Raw genomic sequence first — 12,210 nt, 5'->3', positions numbered from 1 at the left:
GGATCTTTGGCCTAGCGTCTGGGAGAATCTCAGCATACTCTGTGAATGCGACCTGGAATGCGCCTAGGTCTCCCGTCCCTGATGGTTGACGGCATAACCGCCAAAACATCCAAGGGCGAAGAGCCGCTCTGATGTTTTTGAACGACCCTTAACCGTGTTGGGTACTGTCTTCGTGTCCCTGGGGTCCCATTAAAAGAATTTAAATTGTTTTCCCCAATTTTATTCCCACGAGCATTGGGGAAACAGTCAACCCTGCAACAGAGCCCCAATGTTGCAATGCCCCATGGTTACCTCCAAAGGTAGGGAAGGTATTTGGAGGGGAGCCGCTGAAATACAGTGTAACGTCACTGCAATTCATCCGATAGGCGCGTCGATCCCTTCACCTCGGATTACGGATTTGTTAAGGAGGTTTACTCCCCCTGAACGGGAAGAATCGGTAAAGGAGGACGAACACAAAGGGAAACGTTCTGCTTGTCCGCGGCTACTTATTTACAAGATTAACTTGCGATATTCGTAGCTGACCCGGTGGGTCATGTCATTTCCGCAACCCATGACACGCGCCTGGTCGCATGCAGCTCTGCGTTTGCAACTCAGGTGAGGATAAACCTGGTACGTCATATATATGCATATATATATATAGCTTATTGCTAAAGAGAAGTTCAAGAAGATACTCGCTTCTTCAATTGGGATCATTACATTCCCGGATCGCATGATGGACGTTAGCATCGCAGCCGAAGAAAAGTAGTAACGCCTTCCTCTCGCCGAACTTCACCAGATTACCACGTAATTCCAGTGGGACCCAGGTATCGCATCTTGCGAGGTAGTCAAAAACCACGACTGCCTTTCAAGTTCTCCTAATTTCCTATTAATGTATTATATATGCAACTTGTGCGTGATCGATCCGCTTTCTAAGACATCATACTTCCTCTCGTACTGTTTTCCATTTAGGACTAGGTCCCCCGGGATTCCGTCGGGGATATCAGTTGCTTTGCAACCCCATCCGAGGAATCTTTCCTCGATTTCTCCCTGCATAATTCAGAGGAACATTGGGAAATTTACAAGAATGCCCACTGGGAAGCAAAAAGCGATTGCTATTGGACATGTACATAGTTCTTAAGTTTCGGAAATAGAAGGTGCAATATGTGGGGCTCCAATTCGAGAAGTCGCAAGGGCCACCGAAGCCTAGCCGAATGACATCAAGTTGATACATGCTGAACTCCTCGTAGGTGACAATCTTTTTGTCAAAATAGTGCTTAAGCTCTCCCTTCACCGATCTAACGACAGCTTCCCGTAATCCATCATAATACGCGCTAGCAGGAGAAATAAACTTCTATTGGGTGCCAGCATTTACTAATGTTTCAGGAGTGAAAATGATTAGTAAGTGTACTTCATCAGCCGTTCTATGCTCAGTGAAGGGTCTGACAACCCAATTCACCTGCCCACCTGAAAAATATTACCCACAAAATCCAATTCCTCCAAGAATTGTTCGTCTATATAGATTAAATTGTAAATCAGACCCACATGTGTTTTGGAAGAGATTCATCAATGCATTGTTCAGGAAAATGTTCACACCCTTTTATCCAATCCAATATCCAACATAATTACGTTATCATAAGCTCAATTTTCCAATGATAAAACTTGCAATGGCGTCATTATTGAAACTGGGTTACCTCCAAGTGCCTCGTGAATTATTTATGCTGGAATATTTTTACATTAGCTGTGTAGCTCTCAAACTTCCACAGCTCTCGTGGAATTACTTTGTGTGATAAAATATGCTACCTATACGCTTGGTAGCTCAGACATGAGGTTCAAGCAAGGGATGTCCTTCAATGGATCAGAGGAAGTGGCAGCAGCAAGTAACTCAAGTTGCTCCTGAAATAATGCATGTTATGCATTGAAAGGAAGCACACAGGATGCCACCTGCCTCTCACATAATTTGCAATGCAATTTGTTAGAGAGTTTCCTTTCCTTGTACATGATACCAATTTATGGTGGAAGCATGGGGCTCTCAAAACGACCAGAGACTAAGTAATCTCATTAGTAGTCATTCGGACGGGCCACTCGCAAAATTCTTTTCTTTCGCAGTTTCTGTAAAAAGAGCTCATGAAATTGATTATCTCCTTAGAAACACGCCAACATATTTTATAGGAAGTCTCTTACTGAATCCTTTTCGATTACCGAGGTTTTAACTGGGGGTTTTATCCCACCTTATGACCTAGATTCAAACTGCTGATGTATCCATTATAATCGCATCCAATTAAACACAGAGAGATTGGCATTGGCGTTGAATCAGTGGTTGGAAATTAATATCCTCGCAGCTGAAGCAAGATATAAGGCTAACTATTGACTTGTAGGATTGATTTTCTGGACTGAACAGGGTTGACTGCTCTCTTAAGGAGGTGCTCAGAGGTGGCGGCGAGGAAGATGGGGCAGCAACCCTATCGGCCAAACCAAAACCAAGTGGCCGAGGAGAACCTCCATAGTGGTGGCACCGAGAGACGCTGTAATCACTTTGGTTTGCCGGCCGTGATGCAGTAGGCGAATGCTCCAAAGGCCTAATCGGGGCGATCAGACCCGAGTCTGCACGGGAACTCATCTGAAGTGGCAAAATGGTCACGAAACCTTACCAGGGGTATACTGGTACCATGGGAACCGGGAAAGCCCCTGGACTCACATACTTCGGGTGAACTCCAGTTGTATGTGAGGACAGCTCGGTTATTTGCGGTTGGCCCCCCTAGTGGAAGTTTCATGGTGGTTGTGGTTATGCACAAGCGAGAAGAGACCTTCGGGCCTCGACGTGGTGTTGCGTATCAACACGGGTCCCGTACTCCATAGTTCGGTAGAGATTTAGGTAATTCTTGCATCCACCAGTATGAATGCTAAGCCATGCACGGACTACTCTTTTCTTGTGGGTGCATATGTTTGTATTTGATCCTTTTTTGGATAGGAAGCTGAAATGCATTTACGCACAAAGTAACGGACTGCTATCTCAAACCGGTTAAAACACCCCGCTGGAGTGTCTAGGGCTCTGATCCCGAACCGTTTGATACATTACCTACCTTGAGTCAGGCCATTTCAGTATCGCAGCAAAACCCCGTGGATTTAGGGAGCCTCAGCTACTCTATTATGTCATCTATCCATATTCTTCCTTTTTTCCTTAGGAATACATGAAATGTAACGTTGGCTCTATGTGTCTTGTCTCTGCAAGCAGGCTCAATTATTTTGTCCGAGAACGCAATAGACTCTCCCATCGAAACGTGGTGGCAATGGCACTCCCACCTTCTGCAGAAGAAAAAGGTGCAGCAGGTATCATTCATCATATTCTTGCAATAAATGCAGTCGGCCATCGTGGTTTCCCGATTGTGTGCAGGTAAGATTGAAAATACCCGAGCCTGCTTAGCAGTTAGGTTAGGTAATAGTTAATCTCACCGTGCTTCCGATTGAACCAGGGCTGCACGCCTTTCTAACGCCTATCTAACTGTCAATTGTTTTGCCCAAGATTGTCGCCATGTGCAGAGAGGCTTTCTCTTCACAAGCCGCAGCTTCCTTATTTCCCTTGTCTTTTCTGAGTTATATATGCCTCCGCTCAGCAGCAAGGAAAGCAATCGGAATAACTCCTACTATCACCATTATAGTTGGTTCCGAGGCGGTATGATAGATGGACCAAACTCGCAGAACCCCATCTCTTTCTACTTGTGCTAGGTATTTTGATACGTTTCCATACTTCAGAGAAGGAGGATGGGTTGAATCGCCCTCATCAGCAAGCGACCCTTGCTTGATAAGAGACCTCTGATGTTGGACATTAGCCGACAAATCGCAAACATTCTAGCCGCAGCTTTGTCTGCGATGTTGCGTATCTGCTCGAAGAAGCTCATCTTCGTGTCTATCATGGTGCCGAGGTATTTCACCGCCGACTTCAACAAGACCATGGTTTCATCAACCTGAATAGGGAAAACGATGAGAACCTTTTTGTTGGTCAGCACAATGCCTTCGGTTGTCTGCAAAGCAAGCGAGAATCCATGTTTAGCCATCCATCTGTTTGCTCGCCCCATCACCATTCTCAGTGTATGTTGAACTTCCTTAACTGTGCGTGTGGTAACCAGTGCCGCAACATCATCTGCGTATCCAACCAGATGCGATTCATCAGGCATCTTGAGCCGCAGAAGAAATGTCCGGGCCAAGGGTAGATCCCTGAGCTGCCCCCGATGTCACCTTCATTCGGTGCTATCCTTCTGGAGTATCGTAGAGCAGGGCACGGTCCTTTAAATATTCCCTCAACACCCGCAACGGTTAGCCTATAGTATGGAAATGATTTCCCAATGCCTCAAACATGTGGCACCAAGTCACTCAGTCAATTGAACACATTTTTTGCGTCAAGGGTCACATAAAGCACCACTCGCCGACAGTAGCGACTATGTCCTTCAGTTAGTTTTACCAACGCAATGGCATCAATTATGGATCGTCCCTCTCATATTTTTTTGGTGAGTAACCTCTCGTCGCACGTATTGCGTCGGTCAGTTCAGTCATGATGAGCTTCTCAAGTAGCTTGACCGCTATGTCCAACATACTGAGCGGTCGATACGCTGACGGCGTCTCGGCGTCACCTTTGCCCTTACTTATCATAATATGTCTCGCAACTTTATAGCGGGAGGGAATAACACCTCTTTCTTTGACTGGACGGCCACTCTTAGCTCCTTTTGCAGAGTAGGCATTCCTCAGTACTCACTCCTTCATCGACAGGGCTAGTTTGAATGGGGTGAACAGTTTCTAATGTGTCGTCCTCCAAGCTGCTGAGCCAATTCCGAAAAGCTTGTATAGATTCATTCGGTGTGAGGTAAAAGTTGAAAAACGTTACTTCTATACAATGAACCAAATGAAGTCGTCTCCTCCGCCATTGGCCCGCAAATTAACAGCATCTCTCAATAGATGGCAGCAGTGCCAGATATGTCGGCCAACAACGGTGGTGAGCTCTTGTCTCAGTACTATTCGCTAAGAAGCAACAAGTCACCTTCTCTTTCTTGCATTATCTACCCCATAAGGTCATGCAAACATGCAAGATATGGATCATAGTGTTTGAAGACCTGGCAACGCCTAGAACCGGAAGTAGGAGCCACATCCTCTTTTCTACAACGGCGGTCGTTGCAAAGGACACACATGACACTTTGCCGACCCACAAGTCTTCGCTTTGTGCTCGGATTCACCACACTTGTATCACAAAGTGCTTCTGTCCTTCACCTTGCAAACGCTTCTATATGTCCGCTCCTCAGTACTTGAAACAGCGAGTTGGAACCGCCCTTCGTCATATTCTGCAAATAATTGACCCGATCTTTATTTTCCAGTAATAGAGAAATTGGCTCACTGTCTTCCCCGGGTCAGTGTCAACGGCCAATTTTTATCCTCTGGAGTTGATAAAAAAAACTCCCACCATGATGGTAAGTTGAAGGGAAGTCGGTGAAGAATAAGGTGAACTATGAACTACTGGCTTGGGAAGGCAAAGAAATTCGGTGTCTTGAGAGGCTATTACGGGAATATCACTTAAGTCACTCACAGCTTCACTAGATGTCTTGGGACTCTTGCATAATCAAACCATGCAGAAATATACAATTCTGCTAACGTGATTGATGTTGCAGGGTTATTATACGATTGAGAATCCTTACACCTCTTCATTATTGGCGACAGCTTTAATTATACTTTCCAACGCAATGTAGAAGTTCGTTTTGTTATGGGGTGTACTACGCTGAACTTTAGAGAGAGGTAGACTTCTAAGCGTCATCATCATCATCAACGGCGCAACAACCGGTATCCGGTCTAGGCCTGCCTTAATAAGGAATTCCAGACATCCCGTCGTCCATCCTCATGTAGGGGGCCAAAAATTCTCCAGACGATTCTTCTCTCGAACGCCGCCAAGAGTTCGCAATTTTTCTTGCTAAGAACCCAAGTTTCCGAGGAATACATGAGCAGTCCTCATAGTCTTGTACAGTAAGAGCTTTGACCCTATGGTGAGACGTTTCGAGCGGAACAGTCTTTGTAAGATGAAATAGGCTCTGTTGTTCTAAGCGTCATACATTTTTTAAATGCGCACCCACGTTACCACAGTCAGCCAGTTGTTGTTACGCCCTTTTTGCGATATGGCAAACAGCTTAACTCGTGTCGTCTGCGGAATAGCACATGCAGTTGATATTGAATTTGGGGTCAACGAAACGCGAAACTACGCCAAAGTTTCCTTTCGAGGCTAATGTCCTGGCACCTATTTCGCCATGTATATTCAAAAGATAACTACTAAATCTGCTGCTGATTACGATATATGTACATCGATTTATGGTTGCTATTTACCGGTTAGTAGGGCACACCGCGTCAATCACTGCTACGCGCCATTGTTCACGGTTCGCTGAAATGAGCTTCTACTCCTTCCAGGATTTCCCCAGAACCCTATACTCCTCCTCTACTATTCTGTAGCAAGTGTCTCTAGGGCGGCCTGCTCGTAGGCAGATGGGCAGTGAATTTCACTGGTATTTCCAAATTTTAGACAAGTCAGTGAGGGCGGATCTAGCACTGTCAAGCGGACATTAAACTTGGTACCACCGTCGGCACAAACCACCGATCGGTGCAACCCCATAAGGATCGCGGATATCCTCACTTCGGATGTAATTAAAACGTGTAACGCCACTAGTCCAACGTAACATCTTCGTTTCCATTACCACAATCCGCCGTTCATTGCCTTTTATAGTTGGCCAACACTCAGAACCATAGAGAGCGACAGGACGGACAACATTGCGGTAAATTTTCGATTTGAGACGTTCGTTGATATTGTTAGACCAGTAGCTTACTCCAAACTACAATTTTATTTTATTATGTATATATATATTTCGGGAGCAACTTACTCCCTTCATCAGTACAAAGCTACTGAAAACAATTGCGATTCTACGGTTCTATTTATACTAAAAACACTAATTACCTAAATTACTTTTACCAAAAAGAAAAAACATTAAATTATTAACTTAATTATCTATTAATTACCGCGGCAAGTCTTAATAATTTTGAGGGGCAATTACCGGAATCTGTATTTAATAACCGCGTTGCGTCTTCTCTCAGAATTTCTAGACTTTCCCAAGGGTCCAAGGTTGTCGTTCGGTTTGTATGCCTCAAGAGCTCAAGGTTATCGCGTTGAATGATATGGGCTTCTTCGACTATGTGCGCTGCCACTGATGACCTTATGGACGATTTTTGTTTCCGAACACAATTTACCGCTTCCCTAATGTGCTCATCAAATCTCGTCGTTGTCAGGCGTTTCGTTTGTCCTATATATATTTTATTGCAGTCGCTGCACGTTATTCGGTAAATCCCACTTTTTTCGTTCGCTCCCAAAGGATCCTTAACGCTTCCCAGTAAACTCCGCAAGGTGGATGATCGACTCGAACCTACGATTTCCAGTTGGTACTTTTTTGCCCAATTCCTGATGTTGTTGAATAGGTAGGAGTATGGGATACTTATTCGTCTGGTGGTTGCCTCCTTCTGCTGCGAAAATAGCGTTGTATAGGCATGCCTATTGTGTTGCTTGACTTTCCTTCCAATCAATTTCTCGATGGTCTGAGAATTATACCCATTCTTAATAGCGGTGTCAATAATGTACTGTCGTTTTTATTGAAACCGTATTTTGAAAGAGGGTATGTGATCAGTCGGTGAACCATGCAATTATAAGTAGCCATTTTCTGGGAAAATGTGTGATGTGAAGTTGCTGATATCGTTCTCTGTATTGCTGTAGGTTTACGGTATATCTCGAACTTAAGCTTTCCGTTAGAGTTGACGACATTTAGATCCAGGAAAGGTAGAACCCCATCCTTTTCTACCTCTAGCGTAAACTCGATTTTATTATGAATCTTGTTTATAGAGGAGATGACCATGTCTATGTCGTCCCTTCTAACGATCGCAAATACGTCGTCTACATACCTAAACCATACTTTAGGCATTATTCCCCTCCATTCAATTTCTTCTTCGATCGATGACATGAACCTTTCAGTGAGTAATGGCGAGAGGGGGTTCCCCATCGCTACTCCCGAAGTAGTTTTGTAGAATCTGTCCCGAAATGTAAAATAGTTTTCGTTCATGCAGAGCCTAGTAAGGTTAGCATAGATACGAACTTTTCTTCTCCATTCCGGGCCAGATCCAAACTGGTTCAGCCATCTCTCAAGTTCGAAAATTGACTCTTTTACTGGTGTCACTTCGTCATCACCCATCCTCCAAATGCGTTGCAGCTTCTCTATTAATTCATGGGAGTTAGCAACTGAGTACTTACTATTCGTCGTCCCCAGGTTCTGGCACTCATTAATCAACCACTTGGCTATGTTATACGTCGGTGAGTTCGAGTCCGCAATAATTTCTCGCATCTCATCTCCTTCCTTGTGGATCTTCGGCTGACATCTGATTCTTGGAAGCACAGGATTAGGCATTCGGAGTCGCCCAATATTCGGGAATACCACACTAGCTTCCTTCAACGCTCGATCAACCCTTTTAATGGATTCGGGCAGTGGGTTGTTCCTCAGTTCGAAGAAGTTTCCACTCTCCAATTTTCGAAAAACAGTCTGGTCATACTTAGTTTTTTCCATGACGACGACGTTGTTCACCTTGTCCGCCTTGAGAAAGTATAGCGGTTTATCACGAAGTTCACGTATTGTTTTTAAATCGCGTTTACAAATCTTTAACGGCGCGTTATTCCGAATGATTTTTGTTAGACCCGAACGAATTTCATCCTTGGTTTCGTTATCCAAGAATTTTATACCCGCCTCGATATTAACCACGGTTTCGTCGACAACCTTGGTTGGTGGTACCGCGAACGCAAGATCGTTGTTTAACAATTTAATTTCGTTATCAGTCAGTTCAATATTCGTTTTATTTATTACAAAGTTATCGATATGCGCGACGTTATTAGTATTTACCTGTGGACTCGATTGGCTTTTTAGGGTGGCGAATTTTTTATTTAGAACGCGGCGTCTCTTTATAATTTCACATTCAAAAGCCCGGTGTAGTTTCGCGGTTAGTTGCTCAATTGGCAGACCCGATTCTGCGGCTTCTTTTGCCATTTTGAGGTGTGTGCTGTATGCCCGTAATGTGATGCTATTCTGTTTCGCGTAGAGAGAATTAAGAGTTGTTGTAACGTGTTGCAGTTCTAACTTCAGGACTAGTTGCTTATTATCGCGACCCGATCTCAACTTAATGCGGTAGGACTTCGGTATTACGCGGGATTTGATGCATTTCTTTAAAAATCGGATATTCTCGTTGTTTCTCGCAATTATTTTCTTCAGCCTCAACAATTTGTTGAATTCAGACTTCTGGTTGGGTACCATTTCTCGGCTTTCCCGGTTCCCATGGTACCAGTATACCCCTGGTAAGGTTTCGTGACCAATTCGTCACTTCAGATGAGCCCCCGTGCAGATTCGGGTCTGATCGCCCGTCTTTGGAGCATTCGCCTACTGAATCACGGCCGGCAAACCAAAGTGAGTACAGCATCTCCCGGTGCCACCACTATGGAGGTTCTCCTCGACCACTTGGTTTTGGTTTGGCCGATAGGGTTGCCGCCCCATCTTCCTCGCCGCCACCTCTGAGCACCAATTCTTCAGTTGAAATCTGCTCGAAGTATTCTCGCCACCTATCCGTTGCTGCTCGACGGTAAGTACCGTTCTTGTCATTAACGCAACAGAAGTGTTCGATATCCTGTGTACGTTCGTCACGCCTTTTAGCTAGTCGATATAGATCTCTCTCGCTATCCCGAGTGTCCAGTTTATCGTAAAGATTTTTTAAATTGTTTGCTCGGGTGACAGCGACCGCTTTCTTTGCTTCCCGATTGACATTCTTATAAATTTGTCAACTAGCAAGCGTTTTATCGTCGAGAAATTTATGGTAGAGGCGTTTCTTTTTACGGACCTTCATTTCAGCATGGTCATTCCAAAGCCAAGTATCTCGGTTGATGTACCGCTTGGTGACCCCGAAGGTTGCAGAAGCCGCTTTGTGGAACGCGTCTTTCATTTGGTTCCACGATTCTTCCACATTCGTAATGGTCGGCAATAGTATGACTGAGATCGATTCTTCTTTCTTCTCATCAAATCGCCACCATTTGATGCGCCGCGAGCCAGTTTTATCGGTGGCTTAATTCGCAAGACGGCAATCAACGGCCGATGTTGAGGTGCGATGGTCCCATAGGGAACGACTTTGCAATCAGTGATGGTGGTAAAATGTCGGCGTCTTATGAGAATATAATCGATTTGCGTTTTACTATTCCCACTATAAAATATAGGAAGATGAGATAATCATTTGATGAACCATGTATTCATAAGTACAAGTTCATGGGTGTCCGCAAGATTGATTATACGCTCGCCACCCTTATTGCGCGTTCCGAACCCCATGGCACCTGTTACCGTCTGCCTTTTCACCCACATGATCATTAAGGTCACCGGCAATAATAATATAGTCGTCAACAGCCACGTGACAGGTCTTTTCATCGAGAAGTTGCAAGAAGGCATCTTTCTTGGCATCAGGTCGACCTGTCTGTCGTGCGTACGCGGTGAAGAAGTGAATAGTGCGATCAGTTGATATAATGGAAAGCTTCATCAGCCGATCATCAAATCATTCGACTTCTTTAATGGCGCCAAGGAAACCCTCTGAGATGACAATGCCAACACCATATTGAGTGTGTGGATTACCAACATAGAGAAGTTTGTAGCCATTTTTACCGCGCTCTCGTTCTATGTCGCAGCTTTTGGCACCAGATCATCGGGTTTCTTGCAGAGCGTAGATATCAATGCGCCTTTTCCGAAGAGCTCTTGCGAGTTCCTCGGTCTTTCCATTTAGGGTACCAACATTGAGCGTGCAGACACGTGTTTGTTTCGTTTGTTTTGTTGACGTCCATGCGTCAAGAACCCTTGCCCATTCCTCGACAGGACCGGCGCCCGTCCTGCCGCGTCGACTGAGGTGGACGCCCTAGCATTTCTCCGAGGCTTGTGACTCAATCCGGTCATCATGTTTGTAACGACATTGTATACATTTTCTTGGTCGACCTGTCGCGGGACCTGTCACCAGAAGAGATCAGGTAGGATTTAGCATAGTGGAATAACTCCAACTATACTGTATTTATCTCTTTCTCTGATCTCAGCATTTTATTTTTATTTTACTGAGGATAGTACAGAGTACGTTGCCTCAAACTCTCCTCCTTTACCTGGGCTTGGGACCGATATACTATGTTAATAGCATGGCGGGAAACATCGATGCTGCCTTTAAATAAACAAATCAAATATATAAAGACGGCTTTCATTCTGCTATCAACCATCAACTTAACCTGGTAATTCCCAACCTGTAGAGAAGTTGCAGAACGATATCATTTCGTATAGCTTCTTGCTTCCCGGGGTCTAATCTTTTCCTGATAAATTCTGCCAACTCCGCTGTTATACAACCAGAGTAGATGAAAATCGATGAAACTTGAACACTACCATCATTACGACGGTTGATATTTCGAGGGAGGATTTATTTTCACTATTCTTGTTCAGATGGGATATATTAGTGAGGTAGTTGAGTGTTGAACTTAACATTGCATGGAAGTTCGCGAAACAGAAGATAGTGCACGGAAAGATAAGTGTACTTCAGTTGTAGTCCTGAAATTATTTTTCATTCTTTTATATTAGATTCGATTGCTCGACCCGAACTTAGTACTTTCAGGACAAATAGGGAAATAGTGAGTTTCTCGACAACCTTTATTTCGTAATACCAATTATTAAGCTTCTCCTGAATCACGTGAATTTTCTCTTCAATCCTAATTTATCCTTAATCATTTTCTGTCTCCATAACAAAATTATCGATAGCCAATTACACGTCCTTATCCATCCCATATTATTTGACTTGCTTCCTTAAAGGACTTATATTATCAAATTTCCCTGGCCCGAAGTATCGTGTTACCAATTCATCAGTACCAGGAGTGAAAACATCTTCAAGTATTCAGAAACAAATCAAGCTGAGAAAAAGGACTCGGTTCTTACGCAACGAGTGTCATCATTACCGTCGTCTATCACCACCACCTTCTGCTTCACAACGCATTTCAACGTGCCCTCAGAAAAGTTCTATGAGTTCAGGGAAAATGTTCACCGATAAAGTATATTGGAAAAAGGACCGGGAGCAAGAGAAAGAAAGAAATGTAATATTTGGGTGAAAGTAGGCCAAACGAAAAAT

Source organism: Hermetia illucens, chromosome 6, assembly GCF_905115235.1.
Source record: "Hermetia illucens chromosome 6, iHerIll2.2.curated.20191125, whole genome shotgun sequence".
In the NCBI taxonomy this organism is placed as follows: Eukaryota; Metazoa; Arthropoda; class Insecta; order Diptera; family Stratiomyidae; genus Hermetia; species Hermetia illucens.
Note: the sequence above shows the minus strand (reverse complement) of the source record.